The sequence below is a fragment of the Macaca fascicularis genome, chromosome 8 (assembly GCF_037993035.2).
Source record: "Macaca fascicularis isolate 582-1 chromosome 8, T2T-MFA8v1.1".
Taxonomy (NCBI): domain Eukaryota; kingdom Metazoa; phylum Chordata; class Mammalia; order Primates; family Cercopithecidae; genus Macaca; species Macaca fascicularis.
Window position 1 is genome coordinate 151,031,588 of NC_088382.1, and position 17,332 is coordinate 151,048,919.

General features: G+C 62.6%; 1 protein-coding gene across 19 annotated transcripts in view; it reads left to right on the forward strand.

Moving 5' to 3' along the window:
• Positions 1 to 17,332, forward strand: part of PTP4A3 (protein tyrosine phosphatase 4A3) — a 43,594-nt gene that overhangs the window by 14,807 nt on the left and 11,455 nt on the right. For 4 of the 19 annotated variants that reach the window (XM_065519672.2, XM_005564164.5, XM_015455265.4 and 1 more), the window contains exon 1: positions 16,009 to 16,118. The exons of 3 other annotated variants lie outside the window; for them this stretch is intronic. The gene's annotated coding sequence lies outside the window, so the exon portion shown is untranslated. Of the gene's footprint in view, positions 1 to 7,395; positions 7,530 to 8,213; positions 8,292 to 14,246; positions 14,664 to 15,369; positions 15,468 to 16,008; positions 16,132 to 17,332 lie in introns of those variants that run through there. 12 more of the 19 variants (XM_065519675.2, XM_074000063.1, XM_074000070.1 and 9 more) reach the window with 5 other exon arrangements.

A 17,332-nucleotide genomic window follows, 5' to 3' on the forward strand; every position in this document is an offset into this window, starting at 1 on the left:
TGGGTTTAAGTGATTCTCCTGCCTCAGCCTCCCGAGTAGATGGGATTACAGGCGCCCACCACCATGCCCTGCTAATTTTTGTATTTTTAGTAGACATGGGGTTTTGCCATGTTGGCCAGGCTGGTTTCAAACTCCTGACCTCAAGTGATCCACCTGCCTCAGCCTCCCAAAGTGCTAAGATTACAGGCGTGAGCCACTGTGCCCGGCCAAATTCATAAACTTACTTAAAACATTATGAGGGTTTTTTTTTTTTTTTGGTGATCAGCCATCATTAGTGTTAGTGTATTTTATGTGTGGTCCTAGACAGTTCTCCCAGTGTGGCCCAGGCCCAGGGAAGCCAAAAGATTGCACACTCCTGCAGTAGAATATAAGCAGCCAACAAGTGGAGCGGGCACAGACCCAGGCTGCGCTGTGGCCGAGCCTTTAGAACGCCAGGAGAAGCAAAAGGAACGAGGCACAGAAGGCCACGTGGTGAGGCCATTCATAAAAAATGTCCCAAACAGGCAAGTCCACAGAGACAGAAAGCAGACTGGTGGTTGCCAGGGGCTGGGGGAGGAGGGCGGAGTGACTGCTGGTGGGAGGGGTGATGGAAATGTTCTGGAATTAGGGGTGTTGATTACACAGCACTGTGAATATATTAAAAACACTGAAGGGTACACTTTAAGATGGTTAAAATGGCTGGGCCTGGTGGCTCACGCCTGTAATCCCAGCACTTTGGGAGCCCAAGGCGGGTGGATCACCTGAGGTCAGGAGTTTGGTACCAGCCTGGCCAACATAGCAAAACCCCATCTCTACTGAAAATACAAAAATTAGCTGGGTGTGATGGTAGGCGTCTGTAATCCCTGCTACTTGGGAGCCTGAGGTAGGAGAGTTGCTTGAACCCGCGGGCGGAGGTTGCAGTGAGCCGAGATCGTACCACAGCACTCCAGCCTGGGTAACAGAGCGAGACTCCGTCTAAAAAAAAAAAAAAAAAACAAAGACTAAAATGGTGGATTTCATGCGTTATGAATTTTATCTCAAAAAATAAATTACGATAGCACCCCCGCCTACACAGGCTCTGTCCTGAGCAGCTCTCAGAAGTCTGTAAAATAGGGTTAAAGTGTCCTTGCCCTGCCCCCGGGTTCCCAGTGCTATGGGGACGTCACCGGCTACTGGAGAACAGAGGGATGCTGGCACCCATCCAGGGCTCAGGGCAGGGCAGGAGCTTGGTGGGTGGTACAGACTAGACTGAGAAGGCCCTTCCCCGGCCTTCACAGAGTGCCTTGCCACTGGGGAATTGAGTGAAGGCACAGACAAGGTTGTGAGGTACCCACGCTGCTGTGCAGCGTCACCACGCCCCAATGTGGATAACCTGTTTTCTTTGCTCATCTGGGTGGACTGGTGGGGCATTTGATTCTGGAGGGTGGGGTTCCAGTCTGCATGGTTCCTTGGGGATTCCCGGCCCCAACATGAAGGCAGTGTGACCTGAGCGTCTCCCAGTCCCCAAGGTGCTGACCCACGGCTGCCTTCCCAAGTCCTCCCTGGGCCCTGCTGGGGGAGGCCTGGGAGCTGCCAGCATCTAGCAGGCCCATGTGAATGGCCTGGCTGCAGCACTGCCAGACAGGGCAAAGTTCCTGGCCCGGGGCTGTCTCTGAGTTCTGGAGCTGGCGGGATAGGGACCAGCTCCTGTGAGCTCCCTCCACCCCCAGATCCACCCTTCAGGTCCAGGGCTATTTGGTGGCAGTTCCTGGTGGGGCAGGGGGATGGGAGGGATGGGAGCCTCCATCCGTGGACCCGGCGCCTCGTCTGCCTGCAGGTCTGGTGATTGTGGCCTGACCTCCTGCCCACCCCTTCTGGGCACCACGGCAATGCCCAGAGCCCCCAAGGGGCTGTGCAGGAGGGCATAAGATGGCACAGGGCTCTGCGTAGCCACTAGGCTGGCAGGATGCATTCTGAGCTGAGGTCCTTTGGAAAGCGCCTGTAGGTTTCTGGCTTCTCCCTGGGGTGCTCCCCACCTGCCTGCTGAGTCTTCAGATGCCTGGGAGAGCAGGTCTCCCTTAGGTCTGCTGGTTCTGATGGTTCCCCTCCTTCTCTCCTGGGAGCTAGGCAGGTGCTCAAAGCGGGCAGTGTAGGCTGCTCAGCGTGCCCAGCTCCCAGGTTGCACCATGTGACCCAGGCCCCCTCCTGCCCCGCCTGGGCTGGTGAAGGGCCGTGGCTGGGTGCCCAGCGGTGCCTGCTAATGGGGAGCCCCCTCCCTGGGGCAGTGCCTGCCTGCCACCCACCTGGGCTGGGCATCCAGTCTGGCCTTGGCTGTTGTCATGGCAGCCAATGCCTGCAGCCGGGAGCTAAACTTGCTACCCTCAAGCCACCGTCACCACGGCTGTGATGAACATGGGGACATACAGGCTGGGTCGGGGAGGTGACCAGGCCTGGTTCTGCCCAGGCCCTGCTGCGGATGGTCACCATGGTCACAGCCCACATGGCCCGCCTGCCATCCCCTCATGCCATGGCCTGGGTTGTCTGAAGTTCCATGTCACGGATGAGGCCCCAGGATCACAGAACTGCCCACAGCCACACACATGGGCAGGAGTCGGGAGGCCCCGGCCCTCGGGCTTCCAGCCAGACTAGGGGAATGGGGCTGGCCCAATCTGGTGTTGCCAAGGTGGGGTTCTGTGAGGTGCCATTGTTGCTAGTGCCTGGTTTCAAAAACATTCCAGAAATGCCCTGCTGGCCACCCGCCTGGCTCTGAGGTCCCCACCTCTATGGAGAAACAGGGGCTTTAAGAAGCCCTGCGGGGAAGAAGCCCCATCTGCCCAGGTTCCCCTGAGGGTTGTCAGGTGCCTGCTGGGAACTGTCCTCCAAGTGGTGGTCTTCTTGGGGCGCTTGGTGTCCTCACAGCCCCTGTGGGTAGCTGGCACAGTGCCAGTGTTCCAGGGACTCAGGCGAGGCCTCTTGGAAAGGGTAATGTCCCTCTGATCCCAGGAGAACACCAAGGGCAGGTCCACGAAGGACAGCCTTCCAGTGAACCCATCCCACAGATGAGCACACTGAGGCACAGAGGACAGCCTTCCAGTGAACCCATCCCACAGATGAGCACACAGCAGAGTGAGGTTGAGGGATGAGCCCATCACACAGCTCACAATGGGGAGCCAGGAGGGGAACCAGGTCACACTCCCAAGCTGGCAGCCCTGTGTGAGGACAGTGGCCACGGACTGAGCAATGGCCAGGCCTCCGGGATTGAAAGGAGCTGACCCCTTCCCTGGTCCCCAGAGAACCTACCTGCCTTGGCTTTGAGCTGAGGCTCTACCTGGGGGGTCACCGGCTGAGTCTCGCACCCTCTCTGAGCCTCAGGTTCCCCATTTGTCACATGGGGAAGGCCAACACCCAGGGTAGATGGAGCCCGGGCCAGTGCTGGCAGCACTGGTGGTGTGGGTTTGCCAGGCGTGGGGCGCCTCTGTGTGCATGGGGTGGACCTGTGTGTGCCCTGCGGCCTCCCTGCCACAAATCACCCTCCTCCTGTATGCCAGGGTCACAGAAGCTGAAGACAGTGGCCAAGCCCCGCTTTTTGTGCCCCCCGCTTGATTGTTTCAGGCACCGGGTCTGGTTTGGTTCTTTGTCTACCCAAGTGCCCAGCACAGGGCTTGGCATGTGGTGGTGGCCTCTAAAAGCCAGTGTGTGACTATGAAACTAATCCACTCATAGCACTGCACATGCCTTTTGGGAGGGAGATGGCTCAGAGAGGAAAGGCCATCGCACCCGTTCCCCCAGCAGGATCTAGGAACCATGGGGAGCCTGCGGGCCCCTCCAGCCCCTCCACCGTGTGTCCTGGGGGTAGCCCCATCCCGCTGGGCCTCGGTGGCGCCATGTGCACTGGCTCTGGGGGTGCCAGGCTGCATCTCACCATCGGGCCAGCCCAGAAATAGCTGTGACCTTCCGCAGCCAGCTTGGCAGTGCTGGGGGCCGAGAGGCCTACGTGCGCGCTGGCTGAGTCCCCTCACCGTGCGGGGCTGGCTATTTTGGACGTGGCCTCCCGAGGCCAGGTCAGAGCTCTTTCCCGCGGCTCCTCAGGCCCCTCTGACGTGCATCCACTAGAGCCTTGGCCAGTGGCCCTGGCCAGCTCCATGATCTCAAACCCCCTCCTGCCCCCCTGACCCCACAGGCCCTGGGTAGCACAGAGGAGGGAATCCCAGGGACTGAGCACAGGGTGACCGCGCCTGCTGGGACGGTGACATGGAGTGTAGGGCTTGGCTGTTTTAAGAAAATGCAGAGAAAGTGCCCACCTTGGGTGGGCCCTGAATCCCGTCTCAGCCTCTCAGAGCTCTTGCTGACTGCACAGCCTGAGCCTCAGTTTACTCATCCATAAAAGGGGGTGATGGGCGCCTTCCAGGACTGATCTGAGGACAGACGTGGACGTTGCCTGTGCTGAGGGCACTGTCCAAGGCCACTACACAGAAGGGTTCTTGGGCTTTCTCTGCCTTTCACGGGACTGGACACTGGGTTCAGGGAGGGGTGCTGTGGGGTGTATGGGGGTGGTGCGCTGGGCAGTGGCTGTGGCTGGGCGCCTCCTCTTCTGTGATACAGCAGAGGTGTACATGACTGCTGCCCTGCCCAGGGCGTCTGGGTATGGTGGAAATGGCCCCAAGGTCCAGCCACCCTCCGAGACCACCAGCTTCCTGGACACCCTGCTGACAGGGTCCCACTGTGGAGGAACAGGTCGGCCCAGCTCCCCACTTCCCAAGTGAGCACGGGTGGCTGGGTGGGCATGGGGGATGGGCTCCCCTGCTGGAGGGCAGAACTCCCCTTCCCGTGAGGTGCTGGGTGGGGTGTGATCCTGCTCCTGGGTTTGGGGACAGGCATGCCAGGAACAGCAGGCAGGGGCTGCCTGCCTGCCTAGTGCTGATTGCATGCTCGTGGCCCTCAGGGCCCTGTCCCCTGGATGGTCCAGGGGTCCCAAGGGGGAGCCATGGCCTCTTCTCCATGGAGACGGCCCGTGGGCCCAAGGCCTGGCTCCATCCAGGCAGGCACATGGAATTCAGTCAAACTCTGGATCCTTTCTGCAGAGCAGGCTTAGCTTGAGCCCTCCCACAGCAAGCGCACCCGCTGCCCACCCTGCCCTCTTGGCCTCTGGGACAACTCTGTGGGCACTGCCAGGGGCAGTTCCTGTGTGTTCTCACCTGGTGATGGGTTCATGATTCCCATGCTGTGCGGGTGACTAACAAGGTCTGGGAGCTTGGGAGAGGGGCCTAGAGGCACACAGCATGCAAGGGAGGGTTGTGGAGTTCCCGGGGGCACTTGGGTGGAGGCTCAGCCAGGCCCAGTGGGCTCAGGGCTGGCCTCATGCCCTTCCCCCACTGCGGACCACTTTGGGGCCTCTGGCTGATGCTGGTGGGTGAGGACCTTCCTGGGCAGCCTCCTCCGGCCAGCAGAAGGGACCATCAGGCCATGCGGACGCTTGGAGAGCTTGGGGGTCGGTTCCTGTCCTGGAGTCAGCTGTGTCTGCTGAGGGTCCACTGGTGTGTGGTACAGGAGGGGTAGGGGCTGTGCCCTGGTGTGCCAGGGAGGCCCTGAGCTCTCCGGGAGGCCAGATCAGGGGCCTCCTCTGGGCCTACTGGGGGCCTCTGCATTCTTGGCAGGGGCTCAGGGACTGGGGCGGGGAGAGGCTCCCTCTCAGAGGCCATGAGCTCCAAATGAAACTCCATGCCCTCTGGGACACCAAGCCCACTTCTGGGTACTGGCCTTTAGGGGCCTTGGATGTGGGTGGCACAGCACGGGCTAAATGGTGCCCAGGAGGAAGGCAGCAGGACCGTGGGCATGCAGGCCTAATGCCAGGGCCAGGGCAGGCTTCATGCCTGCTTCCTCCCGTCTAGAATCCTGGAGCCGCACAATTTCCGACCCAACACCCTGTACCCCAGTGACTGACTCAACAGAAGCTGCTGCCGGCAGGTGTGTTATAACAGAGCTCTGGGGTGGGAGGCTGGGGGCAGGGAGGGTTAGGGCCGACAACACAGCTCCCACCTGCCCAGGGCCAGGTGCGGCCGCGTGTGCGCGTGAGTGTGTGAGTGGGGCACCTGAGCTGGGTGTGGCCTGGAAACCTGCATGTTACGGAGGCCATGGTTTTGGAAACACTCAGGAGTCCAGCTGCGTCTGTTCCAAGATGGGTCAGGGTTGCTGCAGGGAGGGCAGTGACTGGTCCACAGCTGGTGTGGCTGTGCCATCCTCCTTCCTGTGCCATGCTCCTTCTAGCCTGGACAGAGGCCTTCCAGGCAAGATGAAAGATGGGGTGTGGACAGGAGGACATGGAGGATCCAGGGCTCATGGTGTCCCTGGAGGCTCTGGTGGGCACCATAGGGCTGGACTGCTGCAGGGCAATGGGGTCCCCATCTTCCCAGCACAGGCATCTGATCTGGTCATCTGCTTCTGGGGCACGTGTGTGTGTGCGTGTGAGCACACATCTCTGTGTATGCAGGTGTGTGTGCTTGCCAGAGCTGCCCACTGGGCAGTTTCTACACTGGGTTCTCAGGCATCCTGGGAGGTGAGGCATGAGCACTGAACTGGGAGTCCTGTCTGAGCCACTGACTTGGCCTGCCATTGTGAAGCTGTCCTGTCCAATCGCTGGACATTAGGCCACTTGTGTACAATGATCCCTGAGGTTTGTATCCTACCCTGGGGAGATCAAAAGGGGCCGAGTGTGACCCTGGGGTCTGGGGGCCCAGCCTGGTGGGTGACTCCAGGTAGACCTGGCTTCTGGGACTGTAGTGGGGGATGGTGGCTGTGGCAGGGGAGGTTCACTCACCGGGAGGCTGGAAGAGGTGGCTTGGTAGGGAGAGAGAAGGGCAGCCAGACAGAGGGCGCGTGGGAGCAGCAGCCTGGTGGCAGGTGTGAGTCTCCGCACTCTGTCTTGAGGAGCAGGAGAGGTTTGGGTGGGCGGCTGAGGACAGTGCGGGCACAGAGCTTGGGAAGAGCCCTAGGCTGGGGTGTAGTGACTGTTGGGCAGTCCCAGACTGGCACAGGTGGATGGGGTGCCTAGGCAGGGGTGGTGAGTTATGGGGCAGCTGTCTGGGTGGCTGGGGGGAGCAGGGATAAGTGTGGACTTCTTAGTGGCCGTTCTCTGCCCCAGGAGGTAGAGTGCTGGAGGCTGGGCTGGGCTGAGAGACGCCCCCTCATCCTTTCCAGGGTGAGGTAGGAGGGCTCCACCCCCTCCTGATCTCACCAGGCCTGGGGCAGCATCCTGATGGGGGAGGGGCAGGTGACCCTGGCCCTGGACTGCAGGAACAGCCCCTCCTCCCCTAGTGAAGTTCCCACTTCCTGCGGAAGGAACTATGTTAGAACTTGTGTGTGGGGGGTGGGGGTTGGGTGTGGGTGGTGGGGGGCCTGGGTGGGGACCACTAAGTCGCCTCCCCTGTCTGCCTGCACTTCCTCCTGGAGGAAATGGGGACAACAGGATGAAGTGAGGGCCTGCTGAGCCCAGGCCTGCCACCTGGGAGGGAAGAGGCCCAGGGGGCTGAGCAGCCGAGGCGGGCTGCAGGGTCCGGGCCCTTCTGTGTGGGCAGGTGGGCGTGCTGGGGATGCAGTGAGGCTCCCTCCAGCGCAGGAAGGAGCAGGCCCTGGGACCCTCTTCCCAGCCTACTGCAGGAAGTGAGGAGACAGGCCGGAGCCACGGGCAGCCCCCAGTCTTTCCCCACCCCAGTTGCAGGGCCTGGGTCTCCGTGCGCCATCCTCCTCCCGCCCCCTCCCGCTGTTACAGGGCCCTAGGGACCGCCCTGTGCCCCGTGGCTCGCCACGGTACCCGCCTCAGCCCTGGGACCCTGCGGCCCCGGTCCCAATTCGAGGCCCCAGCCGAAGCGATCCGGGGTCCTTCGGGGGAGTGGCCAGCCCCGCGCCCCCGCCTCCCCCATGACTCCGGGTGGGCCCTTTTGACGTACGCGGTGTGCAGAGGGCGGGGGGCAGGGGGCGGGGCGGGGCGGGGGGGGGGTGGTGGGATGCAGGGGGCGGGGCGAGGGGAGATAGGCGGCAGGGGGCGGGGGGGTGGAGGGTAGGGGGCGTGGCGGGGAGAGGGGTAGGGGGCGTGGCGGGGAGAGGGGTAGGGGGCGTGGCGGGGAGAGGGGTAGGGGGCGGGGAGAGGGGTAGGGGGCGGGAGGGGGGGCTAGGGGGCCGCGGGGGGGCAGAGGGTTGGGGAGGGGAGTGGAAGGCGTGGGGAGTGGGGCGGGTAGGGCAGGGGAGGGGGGCGCGGGGGCGGAGAGGGCAGGCGCAGGCGGGGATAAAGCCCGCGGCGCGGCTGAGCTGACTCGGAGCGCGGAGGACTGGCCTGCCGGGTGAGTGTCTGCGCCGGCCTTGGCGGGCCCGGAACGTGGGACAGACCAGGGAGAGCGGCCCGCGAGGGAGGGGGGGCTCTGCCTTCCGCGCACGCGCGCCGCTGGGCTTGAGCGTGCAGTCGGTCGGGTGGGCGAGGGCGCCGCCCTGGTGGCGAAAGCGCCTCCTCCAGAGCCCCCCTGAATGGCGCCGGGACCCCGCTCTCCCCAGACCACACGTGGCGATGTGCGGAGGCCGGCTCTTTGAGCTGTGTCCCTAGATCGCTGACCTCTGGCCTCGACTCCCAGCTGCACCATCCGGAGGCAGGGGTGGGGGTCCAGCGGGTGGGGGTCAACCTGATTCTTCTGCGGAGGAGAAAGCTCCCGATCCCCTCTGCTCATGGCCTGTCATCACTCTGTGGCCGCATGGTTTGTCCCTTATCACTCTGTCACTAAAGGAGGTCCTGTGAGCGGTCACTCCAGGACGGCAGGGTGGACCAGGGCTGCCTGGGTCACCCCAGTCACACAGGTGCCCTTGGAGGTGCCGTGGGACCGGAACCAGGCTGGCCACGCGGCCCCGTGGTCGGCATGGCCATTAGAGCAGATGCAACTCTTGCCCGCACCAGAGTGTGGGCCAACTTCACCTCTTCATCCTCACAGCAGCCGGCGAGGCTGCTCCACCCCGCTGTGCAGTGCCCGGTCAGCGGGGGTTCAGAGCCGCAGACGCTCCCCATCTAATACGCAGAGAAGACTCAAGACCTTCTGACCCCGACAGTCATCAGGCTCTGTCAAAAATCAGGTTCCCACCATGTGGCAAACGTCACGATTATTGTTAACAAATGGCAGCTGAGGTGGTCATCAGCTCTTATCTTGGGTTTTAATCATCCCTGTGAGGTCTAAAGTCTCAGTGGCTTTCTGGGTTGGTTGGCCAGTCCCTGGCTGAGTTGGGGATCTGAGAAGCTGGCCTGGGGTGCAGTGGCTGAGTCCAGGCGTGAGTCTCCTGCCATCTGCTCGGCTGCTCTGCAGGCTGCTCGTGCGTCGTCAGCCTCCCCTGGGCTCTGAACAGATGAGGCTCTCAGGATTTGCTGGGGTGGAAGAGAAGGAGCCCTGGGCTTAGCACTGGCAAACCTGGTTTCCAGAGGCTCTGCCCCGTCTAGCCGGCCTCTGTGTCAAATGGGGCTCATAAGGCTTGGGTCTCTGGTGGGGGTGACATCACGCATGGGGGCAGGGATGATGGAACATGGGGCATGAAAGGGCTCTGAGATGCCAGTGGGAACAGACTTGACGTGTGCTGGCTCGTGAGGCTCAGTGGAGTCTGATACATTCCCCACCTTGGGAGCCCATACCACCCTCTGGGAGAATCTCACCCTGCCTGAAGGCCACCTCCTCAGAGAGGCCTCCGTGATTGCCCCACCTCTGTCAGCAATCACAGGAGGGACGGGACTCAATGGTTCTGTGGGTTGAATGCCACTTCCTGTTGCCATGATCCTTTGCCTGGTTAGTGTGTGTCCCCGCCCCCACTGACCACCCAATCAGTGCCCTCTGAGGGTAGGTGATGGGGTTTGCTCACTCCTGACCCCCACCCAGCACCTACCATGGGGCCTGGAGCCCAGAGCGTGTTTGGCAGGTACCTGTATGAATGGAAACATGGTAGGGGAGACCCAGGCACTGAGGGCACCTGCAGGCTTCCTGGAGGAGGAGGGACTCTGGTCTGGTCTTGAGCATGAGGAGGTGTGTCCAGGGACATTCTGGGGAGAGAGAAGAGGGTACCTGGAGGTGTGACTCCTACAATCCCTCCCCCTCCTCACCTGTGAGGGAGGCAAGGGCAGAGGGGCCAGTGGGCCAGGCTGAGAAGCCGGAACTTGGTTTTGTAGGCCATAGGGCGCCATGGAAAGTATGTGAGAAGCAGCAGGGTGGGGACCACCATTGTGTCTCCAGTCCTGTGCCAGGCCTCGCTGTAGGGGGGTGGCTTGCCAGGTGGGTGGGCAGATGACGTGGGCTCTTGACCCGAAGTCTAGTCTGGGCTGGAGGTGGGCTGCACACTTACCAAACCTGAATCAAACTGCCTTCAAGAGACACGGATGCATGTACCTCCCTTGATACCTGCCCTGGTGAGGAGGCTGGGCTGGCTGATTGGGTGGGGGTGGGGGATGGGAGGGGTGGTAGACTAGAGACCCCAACCAGGTGGGGAGACCAGTGGGCCCCTGGTGCCTCAATGGTAGAAGCAGGGCTGGCCCAGTGGTGGCCCTCTGGGGGCAGATCTGTGCTCTCCCATTTGGTTCTCTGGTTGGGGTCCTGAGCTGCCTGGGGGTGTCAGGGACATTGACAAGGAGAAGGCATAATGACATGGGTGAGAGGCCCTGAGACCTGGGCCCACAGCGAGGTGGGGGTCAGGGAGGCAGCGGCCAGGGGCTCACTGTGGCCTCGGAGGACACCCAGGCCTGAGTGTCCCATTCTTGCCTGGACCCAGACCAAGACCAGAGGAGAAGGGGTGGCATCCTCTCTGGGGTTCGGGGATATAGGGGCCACACAGGCAGCACCAGGCACTGTTCTGAACACTTTTTGTGCCCCCATCCATTTATTTCTGATAACTCTGTGAGGGAGGGACGGTTGCTGTCCCTCTTGACAGGAGGAAGCCGAGGTGCAGGGAGTGGCTGTTACTAGGTAGTGAAGGTTCCCCTGAGGAGGTGGTGTTCCCAGCAGAGCATGACCCAGGCCAGGAGGTGGGGAGGGAGCTTGTGGGGGTGGGCTGGGAGGTGAGGTGGGCAGCCCTGTGGAGGCAGCTTGTGGAGGCCTCTGCTAGGCCGATGGCTGGGGACAATAGGGGGAGTGGAGGCCTGACAGCCCTGGGACCTGATCTGCCTGCCATGGTAGTGTCTCCGCTATGAGCCAGGCATCCTATTTTCTAACCCTGTTTGTGACAGCCTGGGAACCTGAGGCACAGGTTGGCATGGGGTCTCTTTGAGGAACCAAGTGACTCGGCTCCAGGGAGGAAGTGACCCCCGACTCAGTAGAGATGCCAGCGTCTCAGACCCCTCCCTGGAAACCCACGATACTGTCATTACCTGGCCCACTCGCCCGGGGAGTCTGGGAGGCAGCTTGGCAGGGCAGGGGGTGGAGGGGTGACTGGGCAACCCCACCTGGGAGAGCAGGAGAAGGTGGGTGGGCTGTGTGCTGGTTCTGTCCATTTCTTTCCTGAATCTTCCAAGCTTAGCCCAGCACCTGGCCCTTGAAGGTGCTCAGTACATATTTGTCAAATTGGATGAATGAACGGATGAATGAATGGATGAATGCCTGGTCTCCAGTCCTCGTTGGTGGGAGTCCTGTGGTCCAGGGTGGGGGTAGGGAAGGCTCAGAGGCACTGCTGAGCTTCAGGGGGGTGCAGAGCAGTGTAGAGAGCAAGACGCCCCTGCAGGGATGGGGAGGTGGGTGGTGGGCCTTGTGCGGGGCAGGTAGCCCAGGATGCAGGCCTTATGTGCCGGAGTGTGGCACCGTGTGGTGTCAACAGGTGGCCTGGCTGGCAGTGGCTGCTGGGATGCTTTCCAAGCACTGACACCCCCATCCTTGCCCCCAGGAAGGGCAGGCGGGGGGCTGGGGTGCTGGGGGAATGACAAGGGCAGGGTGAGGGGAGCTGGGAGGGGGCCTGGCTGTGTCACACCCCCAGGCAGGGAAGATGCTCTACCTGCTCTGCTGCCAGGTGGGCTTCTAGGGTGGCAGAAGGGGTACCTGGAGGGTTTGCAAGGCCACATTTGGGGTCACAATTCCCCTGGCCGTGCCTCAGTTTTCTCATCTGAGCTGCTGCCAGGGGCCTCGTCTTCCAGCTGTCAGTGTCCACTGTCTCCTCGTCCCCTCAAGACCCCGGTGAGCCAGGGCTTGCCATACCTTTTACAGGTGGGGAACCAGGGCTCAGAGGGGAGAAACAGTCACAGACAGCACTGACCTTGACCCCAGGCCCTGTGGGCCCAGAGCCCAGTCCTGACCGCCGTGGTTTGGTGCCACCTTGTGAGTGGGGTCAGAACTCCTCCCTGTGACTGTCCCCCTCCTCTACGTCCTCCCCCTGCCACCTCTGCTCCCTTGCTCCTTTCCTCTGGCATCCCTGGTTCCATTAGGGGACGGTCCAGGCCCACAGGGGTGAGGCTGGCTGAGCTGAGTCCAGGTGTGGGGGGCTGGGGCTTGGCGCTGGGCTATGGGGGTAGGGTCTGAGTCCTGGATTGGGATTGGTCATTGCAGCAGGCCACAGGGTGGTACTAAGCACCTCCTGGGGTCAGGTTTCTACCCATCACTGGGTGGTTCTCCTGGTGCCATTGGAGCTTGGGAGGCTCCAGGTGGGCCTGGCAGGGCCTGAGTGGCCACAGATTTGGGAGGCTCCTGGTGCCTGGCATGCATCACCTGCTGCCTGCCTGATGCTGGGTGCCTGGGGCCCAGTGGCAGCCTGAGTGGAGCCCCATGGCCTCGCCCATGCTCTCGCCAGGTGCCCACCTACCTGCCTGCCTGTGGAAGCAGTGGTTACAGCCCTCAGGTCTGTGGTGGAGCTTTGGCCTGCCTGGGCACTGCTGGTGGCTGGCGGCATGTGAGCAGCTTCAGGAGGAGCAGGGCAGGCGTCTTGGGTTGGCGAGTTAGCGCCATGCCCCAGAAGGCACTGTTAAAGCTGTGTGCGGCCCAGAGGAGCAGTGGCTGAGCACAGGGGTGTGTCCTTGGAGCCCACACTCATCTGTAGATGCCCAGTGGGTAGAACCCGAGCCGGTGCCCAACAGCTCTGCTTCCAGGCGGCAGCCAGGCACCCATGACTGGCTTGGAGCTGACACCATCTCGGAAGGTGGCTTTCCTCTCTGGCAGTGTCTCTATTTGTAAAGGTGGCCATGGGCCCCAGAGGGCTAGCACTGGCCCAGGGTTACACAGGGAGTCGGGGTAGTAGCCTGATGTGAGACTCCAGGCATCAGGAGCATGCCTGCCTCCCTCCTGGCCAGTTCTTCCAGGAATCCTCCCCTGACCTCCCACCCTCCAGATCACCTGCCACCCTGGGGCTGCTTCTGCTCAGGGGCTTTCCTCCTGCTGGTCCCTGTCCCTGGAATGATTGCTCAGAAGCACCAGAGAGGGGGCCTGGGACGGACAGCTTGAGAGGCTGCCTGAAGGTGGAGGGCACAAGGGATGCTAAGGAGTAGTGAGGTCCCCATCACCAGAGGTGTGCAAGCTGGGGCTTAGGTGTGGCGTAGGTGACCTTTGAGGTTCCTCTAGACCTCAGGGGTCGAGATTCTGTGATGGGTTCTGGATGTTTCCCAGATCTGGACTTCTGCCCAGAACGTTGGGTCATTTGTTCCTTCTACAAACAAGTGGGAGCCCTCTTGGTGCCAGGGCCTGTGTGGGAGGTGGGGTGAAACTGAGGACCTCTCAACTCTCCTTCAGTTGGGATGCCTTCCCTGGGGCCTGGGACACTCTGCTCTAAAGGACACAGCAAGGGGAGAGGGGATGGGATGGGGTGGGGAGAGGGGATGGGATGGGGTGGGGAGAGGGGATGGGATGGGGTGGGGAGAGGGGATGGGATGGGGTGGGGAGAGGGGATGGGGTGGGGAGAGGGGATGGGGTGGGGAGAGGGGATGGGATGGGGTGGGGAGAGGGGATGGGGTGGGGTGGGGAGAGGGGATGGGGTGGGGTGGGGGCAGTGGCAGTGAGGGAGCTGGGCTCTTGGAGCTGCCGGGTGCAGGGGCCTGGAGGACTCTGGGAAGGCATCCTAGCGTATCAGGCATGGGCTTGGCCTGCTCGGGTCTACCCTTCTGGCCCCCCTAGCAATGGGCGGACTTGGGCTCGCTCTGGGAGGATTCCAGGAACGGCTCCTGCCTGGATATAAATAGACTTCTCCGAAAGGCCTGGGGCTGTGCCAGCTGCAGCAGGTGCCCCCCAGGCCTGGCCAGAGGGCCCCAGGCAAGGGGGTGGAGCCCGGGTGGGGGTGATGAGGATGCGGGGGTCCACCTTTGTAGCCCCAGAGGCATGATGGGCTCTGTCTGGTTGTAGCATCACAGAGCTTGATGGGAACTTTCACTCTGAGACCCTTTTATGGATAAGAAAACTGAGGCTGGGGTGGCAGGAGCAGCTTACCCCAGAGGTCCTCTCTCCTAGAGGGCTAGAGTTGGGATAAGCAGGGTCTCTGGGGGGCAGCAAGACCCAGCTCCAACTGTGGTTCCTCTGCCTTCTGGCTGTGTGACTCAGGAGGGTTGCTCAGCTTCTCTGAGCTGTTGTGGTTCGCCAGTGCAGTGTGGCAGGTGTTGGTGCCTTGCTCGGGGAATGCAGTGTCTAGCCTGGTATCCTTAGAAAGTGGCTGAGGTTGGAGAATGGTGGGGCAGAGTCCCTGAAGCTGACCCATTCCTGCCTTGGACCTTCACGGAGATGCTGCTGGAAGTGGTGAGCTGAGAGCACTGGGCAGGAGTCAGAGCCTAGTGTCTCCCTGTGGTGCTGGGTGCACCCATGTGGGTGGGTGTCCTTGCCAGGGAGCTCACACCCTTGGGGGTCTATGAGCTGGCAGGCAGGGCTACCTGGCTTGGTGCGCCCTTGGGTGGGGGCTCCCATGGGTCCCTTCAGACTGGGCACAGTCCTCCTGTCCTGCTTGCCCACCTGGGGGTGGGAGGAGACGAGGGTTGCCAGCACAGCTGGGCCAGGCTGATGGTGATGCTGTCTGGAAGTGTGGGTGGGGAGAGCCTGGCAGGGGGAGAGTGGGTCATGCTCTCAGCAGGTTCCCTTGATGACCTCAGATTGCAGGGACCAGGTTGTTTGAGAGCTGCAAGCAAGGCCAGGCCTCCAGGGACCCTGTGCTGGGGGTGCCACCCATGCCCCTCCACCCTGCTCTGGGTGGCCAGGGCAGGCACAGAGTGGATCGTGATGCCAGCTGCACCCTTGGGGCTCATAGTCTGGGGAGCACATGAGTTCCTGGCACAATGCTCCCAGGAGGCAGAGCCAGGAGTCCCAGGGAGGCTTTTGCTTGAGAGGATCTGGGAGGGCTTCCTGGAGGAGGGGACGCCTCTTCGGAAGTGCCCAGCCTCGGAGTTTGTAGAGCCCTCTCCCTGGCTGAATCCTGCCTGCCGGTGTTACCTGAGTGTGTTCCTCGTTTCAGTGCCTCAGTTTCCTCACCAGTACGCTAGGGGAGACCAGCGTAGCAGCCACAGCTGGGTCGTGAGGATTAAGTGAGGGGACAGTAGTGTCTGGCACACGGTAGGTGCTGAGTTAAACACATGGAGAAGTGCTGGGGCTGTGGGCTGGTGAGTTGGGCAGGGGGTCTGAACAGGAGGGACTCGGGCGCCCTCCTCCTCAGGGTGCAGGACAGCACCTGCACAGCGGGGCCGTATTTACATTTCCAAAGCTGGGCGTGCTCCCTCCAGGCCTCCCCACCAGGAGCGCAGCCCGGCGGCTCCTGCCCTCAGGACCCCCAGCCCACAGCCCCGTGAAGGGGCCAGGGGGAGCTCCGAGGTTCTAGGGAGGGCAGGCAACGGGAGAGGGCGCTGGGCCGGCCGGCGGGAGGAAGGAGGGGTCCCGGGCTGCAGCGCCCCCGGCCCTCGCCGCGCCCCGCACTTCCCTTTCCTGGCCGGGCTTCCTCTTCCCCGCGCCCGCCCTGCGCGGCCCCTTTGTTTCCCGGGCAGGGCGCGGCTATATTTAGGCGGCAGGTGTGGGAGCCCTCGGCAGCCGGGTCGCCCGCCGGTCACGCCCCCCACGTGACGCCCGGGCACTATAAATAGCCGCAGGCGGCGGTGGCGGCAGCGCCTGGAGCCGGCTCCGCGGCGGAGGGGCGGCGCCCCGACCCGGGCCCAGCACCGTGGGCACCGCCCGGCCGGCGCGTATGGAGGCGGCAGGACGCCTGCGGCGCGGGTGAGCCTGGCAGGTGGGGACGCGGCGGACCCAGGCCTTCCGGGACCCCAGCCCCGCCGGGGAGGAGGTGGCGCCCTCCGGAGGGCTGGGCAGGAGCCCCGCTGGCGTCCAGGGAGGGGGCCGCGCCCCTTACCACGACCCCACCCGCGACTGGTCCCCCGGGACTCCCCGGAGCGCCCACCTCAGCCCTGACCGCGGCACAGCCTTACTTCTGAGACCCACTGAGCCCCGGGCCTCCAGACTCCTTCCCCAGTATCACAGGGGGGCCCTCTCTGAAGGGGGCTGGATTCAAACTTCTTAACCCGCTGTGCCATCGGGAAGGAGGGTGGTAGCCTCCCTGAACCTCGATTTCCTCTTCTGTACAGGGGCTCCGTGTCGTTCCTGCCTCCTAGACTTGAGGCAGAGAGAACATACTTAACTGGACGCCTGGTGTGGCCCTGGCTGAGAATGCCCCCTCTCCCTGGCTTGTTTCCTCGTCTGGCCAACAGGGACAAGGATGGACTCTTCCTTTAAGGGTCTTGAGAAATCGCTGAGGGCTCTGGGCCTGCTGGCCCGAGGAGGCTGAGCCGGATCTCGGGAAGGGTGCTGGAGGGCTTGGTAGCAGGAGGGAAGGAGGGGCCATGGCTGACAGTGGGTCCCTGTGCTGTGGGCCACGGGCTTGGTGGGGGTGGTAGCGACTCACAACACACGGAGGCAGGGGCAACCTGTCCCCATTTTGCAGATGGGAAGCCTGAGGCTTTGGCTTCAGGGAGTTCTCAGTGCCCATCCCTGGGGATCCTTAACCCTTGCTCTCAGGGCCCTACCTGGTGACCTCAGTGGGGGCGTGCAGTTAGGGAGGGGTGTTCTCCCTTGGGGGACAGCCACCAGGCAGGGCAGAGCCACACAGTGGTGCCAGGGCATCATTGCTTTGCTTTCACCTGGGGCAGGAGTAGGGGCTCCAGGGTGCAGAGACAAGTGGGGTGTGTGGCAAGACCCCAGCCCAGCCTTGTCTAGCCTCTCCCTGGACCCCTGACCCCGTTCTAGCCTGGGTTGTGACCCCTGAGGTGGTTCAGAGCCTCCTCCCTTGCAGCAGCCTGCAGCCCTGTGGACCTGTCCAGGGCCACTAGGCAGCAGGGCCAGGCCACGTGCTGTTGCCTGTGGGGTCTTCCCAGGTCCTTGGCAGCTGTGGGCGTGAGGGGTTGGTCAGCCCCTCAGGGAGAGGCCCAATGCTGTGG